Source organism: Pinus tabuliformis, chromosome X (assembly GCF_031772625.1).
Source record: "Pinus tabuliformis cultivar Carrire ecotype Pingquan chromosome X, CPIR1, whole genome shotgun sequence".
Lineage (NCBI taxonomy): Eukaryota > Viridiplantae > Streptophyta > Pinopsida > Pinales > Pinaceae > Pinus > Pinus tabuliformis.
Window position 1 is genome coordinate 988350788 of NC_142308.1, and position 14264 is coordinate 988365051.

The window sequence follows — 14264 nt, forward strand, 5'->3', positions numbered from 1 at the left end:
ATAATAATCCTAGATGGAAGGAATGTATGGATGCCAATTTTTCTTTAAACATTGCAGGGGAGAGGCTTGGTGTATGGTTGACTCTGTTTCCAACTGTTTATCGAGATGGAAACTGCCCTGATACTGATTGGTGGAGAGACAATGAAGTTATTTTTTCAAATAGTTTGTGGCCCAACTTGTGGATCCAATCCACTTACTATAGTGGAATTATATCTAGTTTTTGTATCCACTTACTATAGTGGAAGGATATTTGGTTTTCGTACCCCTTTGCACCATTTTATCCTAGCTTCCTACTGTTAACTCCACTGAAACACTCTACCTTATAGGTGCTATAACTGCAATTACCTAATACACTATGGTCTGGGGTTTGTCCACAAGAAAACCTAGACACTTGGGCATATCTTATGAAAACCTAAAGTCCAAGATGGATACTACAACAACAAAATTATTGCTTTTCCTTCAAGGTTCACAATCTTTCTCTATAAATATAGGTATTGTGCTTTTGTAGCAACATAGACTTGTGTTTCCTTATGATTGCTTATCTTTGTTGATATTTTCTAGATAAGGTTACATGTTAATAGGTTACCTTAGATATTATATTTCTTTCCTGTGAGATTGACTAGGAAGTTGTATCTGAGAATGCAGGCTACTATGCCATCTAGTCTCAAGCATCTCGCCTCTATACCAATGTGGAGACGAGCAAAGGTTGCTCATTACTTGTGGCCATGTGTGTGTTACCCATTGCAATTGGAGGTTATTGGGATTGTGGAGATTTTGTAAGTATCGATCACTTGCCTTCTCAAACTTGTATTTGAATAATATCATAAGTTCTTTGACTTTATATATCTTATTGATCTGTTTCATGGTAGTAAATTTCATGTTGCTAATTTATTTCTTCATAGTTTATGGTTTATGATGCCAATTTGCGAACAATATATTTTCCTTTGGTCCCTTATGAACCTACATCATTCAAATTTTGTTGATAATTGGTTTGTCTCATAATATTCTCATTTATATCATTGTTCATATACAACATATTCTTTCACCATTATGAAGTATCATGAACTTACTTTAATTAATATCATTTTGGAATTATACATTTGTTACTTAATGTATCCTCTTCTATAAATATTTAACTTCTATGTATTTTTCACTTCTTGTGAGATGAACAATAAAAATACAACCATGTTCAAAAAAACCATATTTTAAGTTGTTTCGTTAGTAATTGAGGAATTTGGTTCACTTAACCTAGGTGTAGTTTAGGTTGAGGCTTCTTGCATTGATATTGTGGTCAATAGTTGATGAATACACCTACTTTATCAAACTAGACACATAAGATTCCTATGATGTGACTCCATTCTATGTGCAGATCCTCTACCTGATAATGTTACTTCTCTAGTTTTGTTGGGCATATTACTGTCATAGGCCTCTCTGTCATGTGAAAAATATTTTTTTTATTTATTGTAAGAGTGTCCTAAATAATTGTATCCCAATGCCTCCCTTATTTTATTTTAGCTGTAACACAATATTCTTCACTTTTATCAGTGGTTAGGTTGTTCTAATATTTATGAGTTTTCCATTTAACTTAGACCAGAAAATGTAGGTTGTTCTAATATTTATGAGTTTTCTATTTAACTTAGAATAAATTTGAAGCAAGTTACACCAGCCAGACCAATAATCCATGCCCTTGTTGGGTTCATGCTGGATTTCATGTCTTTTATGGCTTCATTTCTCTCTTCATTGCGGTTGCACTTCCCTTTCTGTCTAGCCTTGCAGGTCTGTTAGGAGGTTTGAATCTGCAAGTGACTTTTGCATACCTTTGTTTTTATGTGGGTTTGTATTAAGATATTTGTAAAAGAGCTAACAATTTTTTAAAATATGGGTGTCTAGGGCTTCTTGATGATGCTACGTAGGGTAAAATTAAATATTACAAGTCATGTGAAGGGAAATTTAAATATAAATCCAACATAAACAAATTCACTGATGGGCAGGGGGGCCCATCAAATTTATTCCTTGACCTCATGCATTGCGAAAAAAAAAACATGCTAATAGGATATTAGCCAGGTGTTAGAATGTTCCTTGGAACAATTATTCCAACCCGTGATGTCCTATTAGACTACATTCCAACCTTTGATACTTGGTCCTACACCTGCAATATTTTATGATTATGATCAACACTATTGCAAAACACTGTAATATGTTTAATTCAAAACGATTTTCCCTTTTTCACCTATATACATACTAAAGAATTTGTCTTTTTAATTTCTTCTATACCTATCAAAAGGGTAGGTCAAAGGAGATGTTCCCTAGGATCTTCTGAACTTTATTGAATAGTCTCCTCTCTATTTCCATCCTTACCTTTGTCTTCGGTGTCTTATTTGGCAACATATGCATTTGGAATTTCTGTTTCGACTTCATTTCCTTCTTTATTGGTTGCATTAGATGAATTATTCTTCAACACAGTTTCAATATCAGTAGAAGAAGCTCCAACAAGCTTAAACCTCTCAACAACAACATCCAGGTGCTCTTTCCATGTTGGATCTTCCAATATGAACTCCACTTGTGAGCATTCAAAAAGCATGTTTCCCCAAAATAGATGGATCTGAGATCTCATTATAGCAGCTTGTTCTACTACTTCGACAACGGATGTTGTCATCTCCTCAGTAGAATCTACATCAACCCCAGCCAATTTTTTTTCTTTTCAAGATCTCATCCTTCTTGGTTGCATATGGATCTTTTAACTCATTTTGGAGCTTCTCTTCTATCTTCTCCCACATTTCAAATGCAGTCCACATATTGTTCTCTGCACTATTGAAAAACTAGATGGTTTTTGAAGAATCCCACGTACCAAGATCAACCTTGCTAGCCAAAGCAAGAGACCATTGAAGTTTTGAAATTTCAAAATATTGCTAACCCAGTGCAAGCAATCCCTCATAAAATTCAGGATTTATCCTCAAATATTCTTGATACCTTTTCCTAGCTTGGGAGTATTGATCCTAGACCCAGTCATATGCAGTTTGAAGTTGTGTTGTAACCAGTTCCTTTGAAGGATTTTCATCCAAAGGAATCCACTTCCTAGCATCACACAAATGGACATTTCCCCAATTGAAGAATGAAAAATCTACCACCTCCTAGAACTTGCATGCTTCCATGTCAAAGAAGCGTTGGGCTTATTCATTGGTCACATTTTCCTCCAATGCCTCAGAGCATAACTCCATTCCTAGCTCATGCAGATCTAAGTGAGCATCTGGATCAATTCCTACATGTGTGCAAAACAACTGAGAAAATTCAGATAGCCAATCATTTATTTCAACTTCTTTGCCTCCAAGCTCATCCCTACTTTTGTATTTACAAGTGTTCTCCAAGGATACTTGTTTATTAGGTTCTTTTCTTGGGCCTTTTACTATGCTACCATTTCTTTCTCCTAATGAACTAGAAGCATTCTCCTCTTCTTTAACATCCTCTTCTTGAACTCCATCTACTAGAGGTTCCTCCTCTTCTTCAATCAATGGATCTGGCTCAGGATTCACGTCGACCACATACAACCTCAAAGGATCATTTGAAAAAAAATGATTAGAAATTCTTTCTTTATCGTTCAAGCCCCCGTTTGTAGAGGAGTGTGTGTTTGAGTTCCCTATCCTTTTCTGCTCAACAAGCTGAGCTGTAGCAACTTCTACGAATCTAGTCTCTTTTGTAGTTGTATTAGTCACAAGGCCCCCATCCAAATCCTTGTATTTTATTAAAACTTCCTTGGACGAGGAGAATCATTTCCTCACTATTTCTCCGAACTCCTTAAATTTGGATTTGTATGGAATTTGACTAAGCCTTATATCATGGTCAAAAATAAGTTTCAATGGCCTCCATTGAATTTCTACCTATTCTTTCTTCATAGGTTGAGGGGCATGCTTAACCTCGTGACCTTGAGAACCATTAGATTTCGTGGATATTACTCTAGAAGATGCCTTGGAAGATTCCACGACCAAGGTCTTTTGTGGTGAAGACGACCCTTTGGAAGACATTGACAAAGGAGGTTACTGCAAAGGGGGGCCATTGGATTGATTACTCAAGTTATCACCAAGAAGCCTCTCCTTTTTATTTCTCTTGTTTGGCATAGGTCTAGCAGGTAAATAAGGCCCCATACCACCAATAGGACTTCCTAAAATTTCTGATGCCCCCACTGATGTAGGAGAAGTCCCTGAATAGGCAGGCACTGTAGGCCTATTTTGCAGGTCTTTCTAAGCATCGTGCCTGTTCCCAAGAGAAACAGGTAACCTATTGAAAATTTCCAAGCCATCCTGGTGATTCACATCAACATGAAGAAGGACCTACACATCATGCATGGCTAATTATACCATGCCCATAGCCTCATATGCCTGTGCCCTTATAAAAATATCCCTACTGATACGAGGGTGCACTTTAAGAGTGAGTATAAATTAATTGACAAAACTTTCATACTGAACATGCTTCATCTGCATTAGGCATGTTGCTTAGTTTTTGTGGAAGATGGCATGGCCTAGGTGATTCCTAGCGATAAGATTGAGTGCCTTTTCATACTCTTCCAAAGAATCCACATAGTCTATGTTTTGGAATCTCTTGTTGCCTTCCTCTTTGAGCTCGTGTGGCCTTTTGAGGAAGAGTGATGGATCAAGATCCACTTTACTTCTAGTGACTACTCTAGATTGCTCAGTAGTAACAACTACCCCTGTGCCTTTCTTTTTTCATCCCCCTAGACTTTCCCATGACAAATTCGTAGCAAAGAGAAAGATATCCCAACCAATAACGTTTTTTCGGTCGAACCCAACTAAGCTAAATTCCCCGACACTTCACAATCTCCTAGGATATGGATCTATACTTTCATTCCATCACTAGATACTTTTATGAACTACTATTTCCTCCACATACTGGTTTCAACTGGGCATAGATCAGGGTATACAATCCTGACAATGGAGACCTTGTCTATACTTCTAACTAGTTTCAACCATCAATTTCCTCTCTAACCTATCCACTATTGAGCGAAAGCCAATCTTGGTGAACTTACAAATCTTAATGCTAATGTGCATGCCATTCTAAATTATAGATACAAACTATACATAAAAGTTGCAACTAATCAAGTTTGAATTTTGATCATGACCCATGATTGAATGCAAATGATTCAAATCTGTTGGAGTTGTAAGTCATCTTGAACTAAGATGTAATGCCACTGGATAATGCATACTGAAATATGATTTTTGCAGAGAAGAGTACCATTCATTTTTGTTAAAAAGCCTCTACATTTCATTCTAACGATGAAAACGTTGTTAGGAGTTTTCAACTTATTTCCAAGTATAATATTATGTTGAAACTGGTACGATAATCTCTTGCAAAATTTACCATGATAAATGATAAACATAGCCATCTGAAGGTCATCTAAATATGAAGCAGGATAGGAAGGCTTATACCATTATGCCAAACAAATATTTGAACAAAAGCCAATCCCATTCAATTTCCGTTGGCACCCAAAATTTAAACATCTGGAGATGAGCCTCATTAAACTTACAAAAATAGTTCACACAACCAATATTCTAAAATGATCTCGTGTGGGTTGTGGTTGAGTGCTACATCAATTTGTATCTTTTTCATAGTTAGTGCACATAATTGGAGTTGCAAACTTTCAAGAGATAGTGACTGTTACGAGAATAAGTACCCCAGGGCTTTGGTTTAGAACCCCAATAGAGCAAGAGTAATTTATAGCAAGAAACACACATACAACTTAGGAAACATGATTAAATAAACAAACTATGCAAGGATGAACATGCCCAGATGTCTTTCGTTTGGGTAGTTCCAGCAAGGTTCAGACCCTCTGCAACTCCTGATGATCTTTGAATATGTAAATCAACCAATTTGAACATACATAGCAGCATATAGATAAAGCATTTTAATGAAATCAATTTTATATCATATAAGTAATATGATTAGTTATACATCAAAATGACATTCATTCATGAATTACAACAACATCTGATGCATAAACAAGGTCAATCTCAGGAACAAGACAACGTTTCTTTTTATTGTAGAGAACTATAATAAACATGGAGAGAATTCACTTGCGTCTTCTTCTTCCGGCTCCAAGCAGAACCGTCCTCCAAGTCAGTCCAGTCCCAGTCTTCAACAACCTCCTTCCATAACCAATACCATGATATCTCAAGCAAGTGGGAGAGTATCAACACTCAAGGAAACAAGGGTTTCCTGAAACTTGGGGAAGTGCTTGAAGCACATGGATACTTCAGACTCAGTCATGGGATAATCTTAGTATAATAACTCTATCTCTTCTCCTCCTTAAGGCCTTCCCATAGAAGTCTATTTATACTTCTCCCAATTAGTTTTTTCGTTGGGAAATAGTTGGGCCATGGGCACTAGGAGGTAATCAACACGTAAAGCCCGTGAACCCCGCCCGAAATTAAGGAAATTTATTTTTTTTAAAGTGTTTTAACACATATATTTGGGTTGGGTATTGACTAACCTGCGTGTACATGCTTTTATCATAGGGCAAAGTAGTGTACTGGGAGTAAAACATCGTTTTTAAAATATTTGGACCAAGTCTGGAAGGAGGGTTTCCCTAGGCCATAAACCAAGCATCACAAATATCAAGGATGATATTTGGAGCTATAACAGTGACGTGCTTGGATTCAGAACATCTAGTTAGTTGACTCCCAATAGTATACAAAATGAATTCAAGACATTTTCTATATGTGAAAGGTCTCTCAACTCAGATCTTTCAAAAAATTGGAGAACATGCCAAAAATTGATATTGTCATTCATAGTAGAACGTTCATTGCGATCTAGATTATTGAGCTCTCAATAAGAAGATGTTCCAATTCAAAACTAGAGATAGGAAAAAGTCAAATAGGAGCTTAGAAATGAGAGAGGTGATATTTGGAAACATAATTCCTTCCCTTTTTAATTTGATTGTTCCTCAAGAGGCCTGGAATTGTTGCTAAGAGAGATGAAGCTCTGTACTTTGTATATTTATCCTGTAATAATTTTTCATTTCAGTTTCTTTGTTTTCTTGTATATAATGTTGATTGACACAAGCATAGAATCAATGAAAGGTCAAATTCACACATTATAAACTGAGTCAATGATTGAATATTTAGCAATACAAATTGGGAACTATCTATTGTCAATGAATTGGTTATTGTCAAAAAAATTAATTACACTAGAGGAGAGGTATATTGTGGATGTGTGTGTAAATGATGCATGTCTTCAATGTTGAGAAATGTAGCCTAAGCATGAACATCTTGCATAGGTTTCAGTGTGAACATGTGGGAAATGGTTCAAGATACTTCACTAGTGCCCTACTTGCAAAAGTGGTCATTAATTCCATCTTGTAATTTCACTTGAAAAATAAAATAAAAGTTAAATTCTAATATTTTGAAGATTTAAGGATTTAAATGAAATGTCAAACCAACTCCAAGGATTTAAGGAAATGTTGAACTTCCTAATTACACAATAGTTGAGGCCTATCAAAGATAGCATGAAGTTTCAGCCCAGGCATCCTTTTAATTTATAAAATGCTTTCACAACTCTAAATGTTGTTTGTGTTTCAAGATATCTACTTTTGTACATTTTTTTGGAGAGGTAGCCTTGAATACTTTTATCAAATATAATACATGATTTTGTCCTTGTAAGAATTTCCAATGGTTTTGGTGATGATTTGGATATTTTCTCAAAGAATTTCTCACTACTCGAGTCTATTTACACATTCAATTTTGAAATTCTCTTCTAGATTTTCTAAAATTATTGTGGTTGTACTAATAGTGGGAATGTAGACTAGATTGCCAAAGGAGGGCTTCTCACTACATATTGTATTGTGACATTTCTATATGGATTTTTATTGCAGACATTTATAATTTGATTTTTTTATAAATGGGTAGGTTGTGCTCAGGGAAATAATATTCCTGCTCCTTTTATGACATTTAACCAAACTAGATATCCATTAGAGATTCTTCTATAGGTAAGATTGTCTACTTTCTCATGCTTTTGATTGCATTTGTAGGTTAATTGTGTCTCTTCTGTCCTATACCTAAGTTACAGTATTATTTATCTTGGTTTCTGCAATTATTATTAGCAGCTTTGTTTTTATGTTAGAAACATCCCAGTTACTTGTTAACTGGGATAACAAGCTACAATCCACGATGTGTTTAGTGCCAAAATCACTTGTTTTTTATCCCTTGTACTTGTTGCAGGTATGATGTGTTCTCTAGAGAGCAGCATATGTTGTAGGTTGTACTATGTTGTAACGGCTACAACCACCCTCCAAAATTTTGTTGTAGCTTCGTCTTGGAGCCTCCCTACCAACCTTTCACAGCACCTTGTCTTGCTTCGTCAAGTACACAAGCTTCAGTGTTTTGCTTGCACAAAGCTAGGTTGTTGATCATAGCTTAATGCATTCCCCTCACAGGTTGTTCACTCGGACTTGGTCCAGCTGCAGGTTGAGCAGATTCCCCAAAAAATTGCGCATTTCTGGAGCGAAACTAGCCTTCCCTCCAGAAATTGCGTAATCTTGTCTGGCAGCCTACTGGGCTCCAGAATTAAGCAATTTTTCCAGTTGCCAATCCTAGTGAAAATTACACAATTTTCCCCAGCAGGGTTGCTCAGCCTAGAATTTGCACAAATCTAGGCAACAGTTAGCTGCTCTTCCTAGAAATTGCACAAATCTCTTAGGCAACCAACCCAGCTTCTAGCTATAAATGCACATTTTTCTCAAGCAGTTGAGCAGCTTCATGCATGAGTAGTTCGGTTCACTAGTTCCACCCAGGACCAAGGAAACTTGAATTGCATGCATGGCTTGTTTTTTCATAGAATAGCAAAAGGCAATATGCAAAAGTTGTCCCATGATTTAGGGAGATATTTTTAGCATCTGGAGGTTACATGCAAAGTTGTTTTAGAAACTTTCCTTCAAGTGTCACTTTTTCCTAGATTTGTGGCGTGCGTGTCACGAGCTCAAAAATTATTTATTCGACACATCATATCTCATTATTTCACATCGATCTTGGAGCTCTGACATCCAACAACACATCCAGGACTCTTCGACACATCTGGCTCATTTATTCACGGGTAAGTGGCCTCATCTTGTCTTTTTTGGCATTCTATCGCTTTTTATGTATTCGCTTGTGTGAGTGTTTTTTGCTTGATTTATTTGAATGCTTGCTGTCGTTCACATGTATAATATCTTGTTCTAGTTCTATTTCAATTTTCGTTGCTATCTCATTGATGTCGTATGCATGAAACTGTTCTTCACGAACAGTCGCTGATTTGGGGAATCGCTTCAACCACATGCATGTTGATCTATTTTCTAAATCTTTCATTCATGTTTGCATGCATTTTCAATCACATCTGCTATCACTTAATGTTTCCATGCATTCACTATCATATTTGTTTTCAGTTGCTCGTCGACGAGTCGGGCCAACCTTGGCCTAGACTCTGCCTTCATTAAGACAACATTGTGCAATCTAGGGAAGTAAGGCTCTATCTTCCTCTCCAGAAATACGCATTTCTGCCAAGCACTATCCTACAGGACTATTTTTCACATTTCTGAGGGACAGTGACTCCTGGCCCAAAAAATTGCGCAATGGAGTCCCTAAGCCTGCAGTCACTCCTAGCTAGAATTGTGCATTGCGCAATCCCAGCAGCCAGCAGCCATTCTAGATTGCGCATCGCACAAGTCTAGCAGCTAGCCTTACCTCCCAAACAACCTAGACTACCTTTTTTGTAGTTCTGGAAGCTAGTCACCCAACCTCCTAGAAGAAATTGCGCAATATTTCCCATCAGTTTCCCCGGTATGTGTTGTGTCATTCCCCGAATTTGCTTTTGTTTTCGCTAACAGATTTCTTGCCACGCATGTTTCTTATCTCTAGATATTTGAAGTGTTCATCCATATTAATGGCTTCCACGAGAATAGAATCACAGGACACTGATGGAAATGCAGTTGGAGCAGCAATTGAGCAAGTGTCCTCTAGTCTGTTGATCTATGAAGATACAAAGTTGTATCTAGACAAGGACATCAAACTGAAGTGGCAAGAGGTCAATGAAACATTTGCAGGAAATTTTGGGGAAGACCTTGAAGACTGTCAGGTGCACGTGAACATTCACAAGTTCGGTTTGTACAGGATTTCATGTAGACATCTTGCATTCCCATGCGCAGACATGAGACACTGGATCGTCTCTCACACTGATCCCGAGACGATGACATTGAGTAGTGTCACTGGGACGAAGCTTGTGACCCTCTAGGCAGAATATTATGATGATATGTATTAGATGTCAGAGCCCGTGACTGTCATGAAGACTCCATTCAGCTTACCCAATAGCAGTGCTAACTCCAAAGACATTTTGAAGAACTGGGTAAAGGAGCCATCTCGATTCAGGTTGACACCCAACCAGATCTACAAGATGAAGGTACTAAGGAAGGTGTACCAATACTTGGTCATATTTTCATGTCGACTCTATGGCCAAGCCAACATAGAAACCTTCCCACAGAGTTGGGTGATCACACTAGACCAAGTGGCTAGAGAAGGAAAACCATGTAATTGGTCTGGCATATTGGCTCATCAGCTGAAGGAACAAGTAACGAAGGCTCGACAGTCACCTGGAGGTATCCATGTGGATATTTACATGTCCACCTACATCTTAGATGCAGTATGTGCTGACAGGAGTTCCTGGGCTTGGAGTGGGCATGGTCACTGACGAAGACTACTATGACCACATATTTCAAGTTGTGCTCCGAATGCAAATTTAGAGGAGTACTCACATGGTTGTCTGGTCATTTTGTCACCCCTATGTACAAGATGATATTTGAACAGGATCCACCCTGCATGTCAAAGGAAGAAATGGAGGCATTGTTAGGAATTGCAAATTGGTATGCCTCACCATCCTGCACTTTCATTCGAATGTTTAGTGCGGAGAAGCCTCCGCATATTTTGCCAAAGTTTTCCTTGGACGTACTTTTCATGTAGGAACTAGCATATCACATCTCGACAGGATTGCCAGCTAGACTGCATCGAAAGAAGAAGGCACCTTGGGCCACTCTTCTATTGTGGATTGGTTTATATGAGATCCGTGGTATCAAGCAAGTGGATGTTGAAGAAAAACAGATGAGGAAGTACCCACTCGACCTCTGAAGCTACAATACATATGACCCACATTGCATCGTGAAAGATCACTGCACGAGAGTTTAGTTCAACTGGATCCACGGGGCATTTCATTAGGTTGAGGAGGACCCATGGAGATATTGCTACAGTTTCTCTAGAACCCATGAATAGGTTGGCTTCACCATGGAGTGGTTAGTAAAGCAACATGAAGCAACATCAGGGAGAGCACCAGCAATAGCAGTAGCAATAGTGGCAGCAGAGCCAAGCATACCAGTGCACGAAAAAGGTAAGAGGAAGATTATTAATCGTATGGAGGAGGAGAAAAGCTGCAAGTTTCAAGAAGATCCATTGGTAGAGAAAGCAACAATGGCTATAGCGGCAAAGAGGCACCAGTGCAACATGCGAATCGCGCAAAGGCAGAGGGATTAGAATAGAATGGAAGAAGAAGAGAAGGAGTTGCATGAGCTGAGGGAGCAACTTCGAAAGAAACAAGAGCTGTGGAAACAGGAGAGAGAAGCACAACAAAATTAAATAAATCATGGGGCACAACATGTGAAAATAAATGAAGTAGTGCCTGTACAAGTAATTGATTCATCAGAACAGTTGGCATCAGGCGAACAGGGTGAACCATCCCAGAGGCAAGACTTCACTCATGAGATAGAATAAGTGCTTCAACAGTTGGATGCATACATGGAGCAACAGGAGTTGGAACAGGACACCGACCTCATGCCTCACCAAAAAGAGGTTGACTCACTCGCTTCAATGCATCCAGATGATGATCAAGTCTCGAATGACCAAGGAGGCACTGAGATCCTTGGTGATCAGCCAGAAGAAGAGATGCACAACATCTTGTTTGATGAATCCCAACATAGAGTTCTGCAGTCCTGCAAAGTGTCAACTCTGGAGGATCATACGTCTCCTGCTCAAGTTGAGGAATGAGTGATCGTGACTGATGTGCATAAACATCCAGCTTCCTTGGCCGATGCAACCAGAGTGTGTGTCGAAGCCACTAGCTCAAGTGTTCACTTCTTAATAGTTGAGAATGAGAAATTGGAAAAGGAACTACAAATGGCCAAGCAAGGAGGAGACTTGGTGATAATGTCTACCCAAGCTAAAATGAAGAAGGCAATACTAGATGAAGTATTGTCCCTTGACATAGTTATCCAAGAATTGTACTCCAAGTTTGGTACCATGCATAAGGTAGTCACCCATCTCAACGCATGGCAACAGCCATGTGCTAGAAGAGCACGTATCTTGATGAAATTACATGTTGTTGTTGATGACATGAAAACATGGATGATGAACTACAAGGGAGCCCCACTTCACTTGCCTAAGATGATGAGGGCCAATGAGGTCGAGTTGAAGGAATGTATCCGGATTCAAATTTGGAATTATGAATAGCTCCCCCAGTTCATCACTAGCATACATGCTTCCCATGCATGAGTATTCAAGAGTATGGATGTTGTGGTGTGCACACATGCGATCACATCACTTGGGACTCTCACTAAGGTGAAGACAAAGAAACACATCCGACTAGAGCTTGACTTGTACTTTGACGAGTTAATGTGCATTACCACCAGCCTAAACTTACCCATTAGTGTAGACATCATGAACAAGTATGTTGCTGGTCCGACCACATTGAAAACAATGATGTGCATGCTTACGAGTTGGACAGAGGAGCTTGAGAAGTGTACCTAGATGTTATGGAGGCAAGAGTTAGGTTTTAGATGGATGTCACCGCGGAACACATAGACACCATCAAGGACTACATATTTGGGATCAATATGTTACTATTGATCAGTATGAGGATGTTGAGGAGTTGGACTTCCATGGTTGTCTAAGTCAGAGTGATGTCTAGCTTGGCTTGCTCAAGCCATTTTGTTCACATGGGTACATGTGCATTGTAATGTTAAGTCATTTCAAGTGAAAGTCAAGTGTGAATAGTTGGATGTAATAGTCATAGAGTAGGTGAAGCGTCACAAGGGTAGTTGAATGGTCACAAAGGAGAAGGTCAAAGGCCACCCCAACCTTTCCTATAAATAGTCCTTCATAACTCATTGTATCAGCTTTTGGTCATCCAAGCTTCCGATAAGACTATCTTGGATAGAGCTTGGATAGTATTGTAACGCGCCTTGGCTTCTCCACTACACGGAGCTGGTAAATCTATTTGGAGGAGCAAGCAGATGTGGCTGTAATGTTCCACTATTGGGGCTAGCAGGTGTACATGGATGTATTGTATGACTAGAACTTACACTTCTTTATATAATAAGAGCCAACACGTTTCATGCATATGTTGTATTGTATTCTAGTTGTCCTGTTTACACTAAATGGCATATGAGCATGTATGAATCTTTCTGAAATGTGTTGATTGGTTTAACCATCACTTTGGATTGCCAGTTGACTCGCTTTCCAGCTTGTGATGCATCTTCGCTCATGTGTTCCCTTCCTATCAGAGTACTGTTACAGGTTGCTAAGGGGTGCACTCATCTAAACCCATCGGTGTTAGAACCTCTCATGCACCTTCCTTGACTCACTACAATGGTCACACCCTTGCTACTAATAGAGTTATCTTGATTTCCTCTATGTGAAATTGTGGTCAAGGCATTACCATATGACCCAATGCTGGGACTCCTACACCAAATAGTTTGAGGTCTAGTTTTGACTTCTTACCTGAGAGATCCCCTTGACATGTTGGCGCATCCAGCAATTTCAACATACTGCTATACAACAAAAAAACTACTCCCTTCTCTCCTGCTTGGCCTTCATGTAGTTGGGGCCTATTTGTTGGGGATCAATGTCTAAGGGTGGATTTCAAGTGACAGGACAGGTTCATGACTGCCAATGTTTTTTGGCAAGCCATATATCTTATGAAGAATCCCATTGCTTTTGTCACAGGTTGCTTCAACAATCAACCATGTGCATTGGAAATGCTTCTTCTTTGTTATTAATATGTTCAATTTTGTGATGTTTTTGCATAGAATGATTGATGGGATTGTATTTAGAGTATGCAGGCTAATTTGTGATACAAAAATTTTGACATTGTTTCAAATGTTGGGTTTTTGAGCTACAAAATGCTGGATTCTGCTCCCCCACTCTAATGCAGGCATAATCATGGCTTATTTCTATGCAAAATAAGGG

At 38.6% G+C, this 14264-nt stretch overlaps 1 pseudogene; it reads right to left on the reverse strand.

Moving 5' to 3' along the window:
• Nucleotides 1-2374: 2374 nt before the first annotated feature.
• LOC149143047 (protein CLMP1 pseudogene) lies at nt 2375-13816 on the reverse strand (annotated as a pseudogene).
• Between the last annotated feature and the right edge of the window lie 448 nt (nt 13817-14264).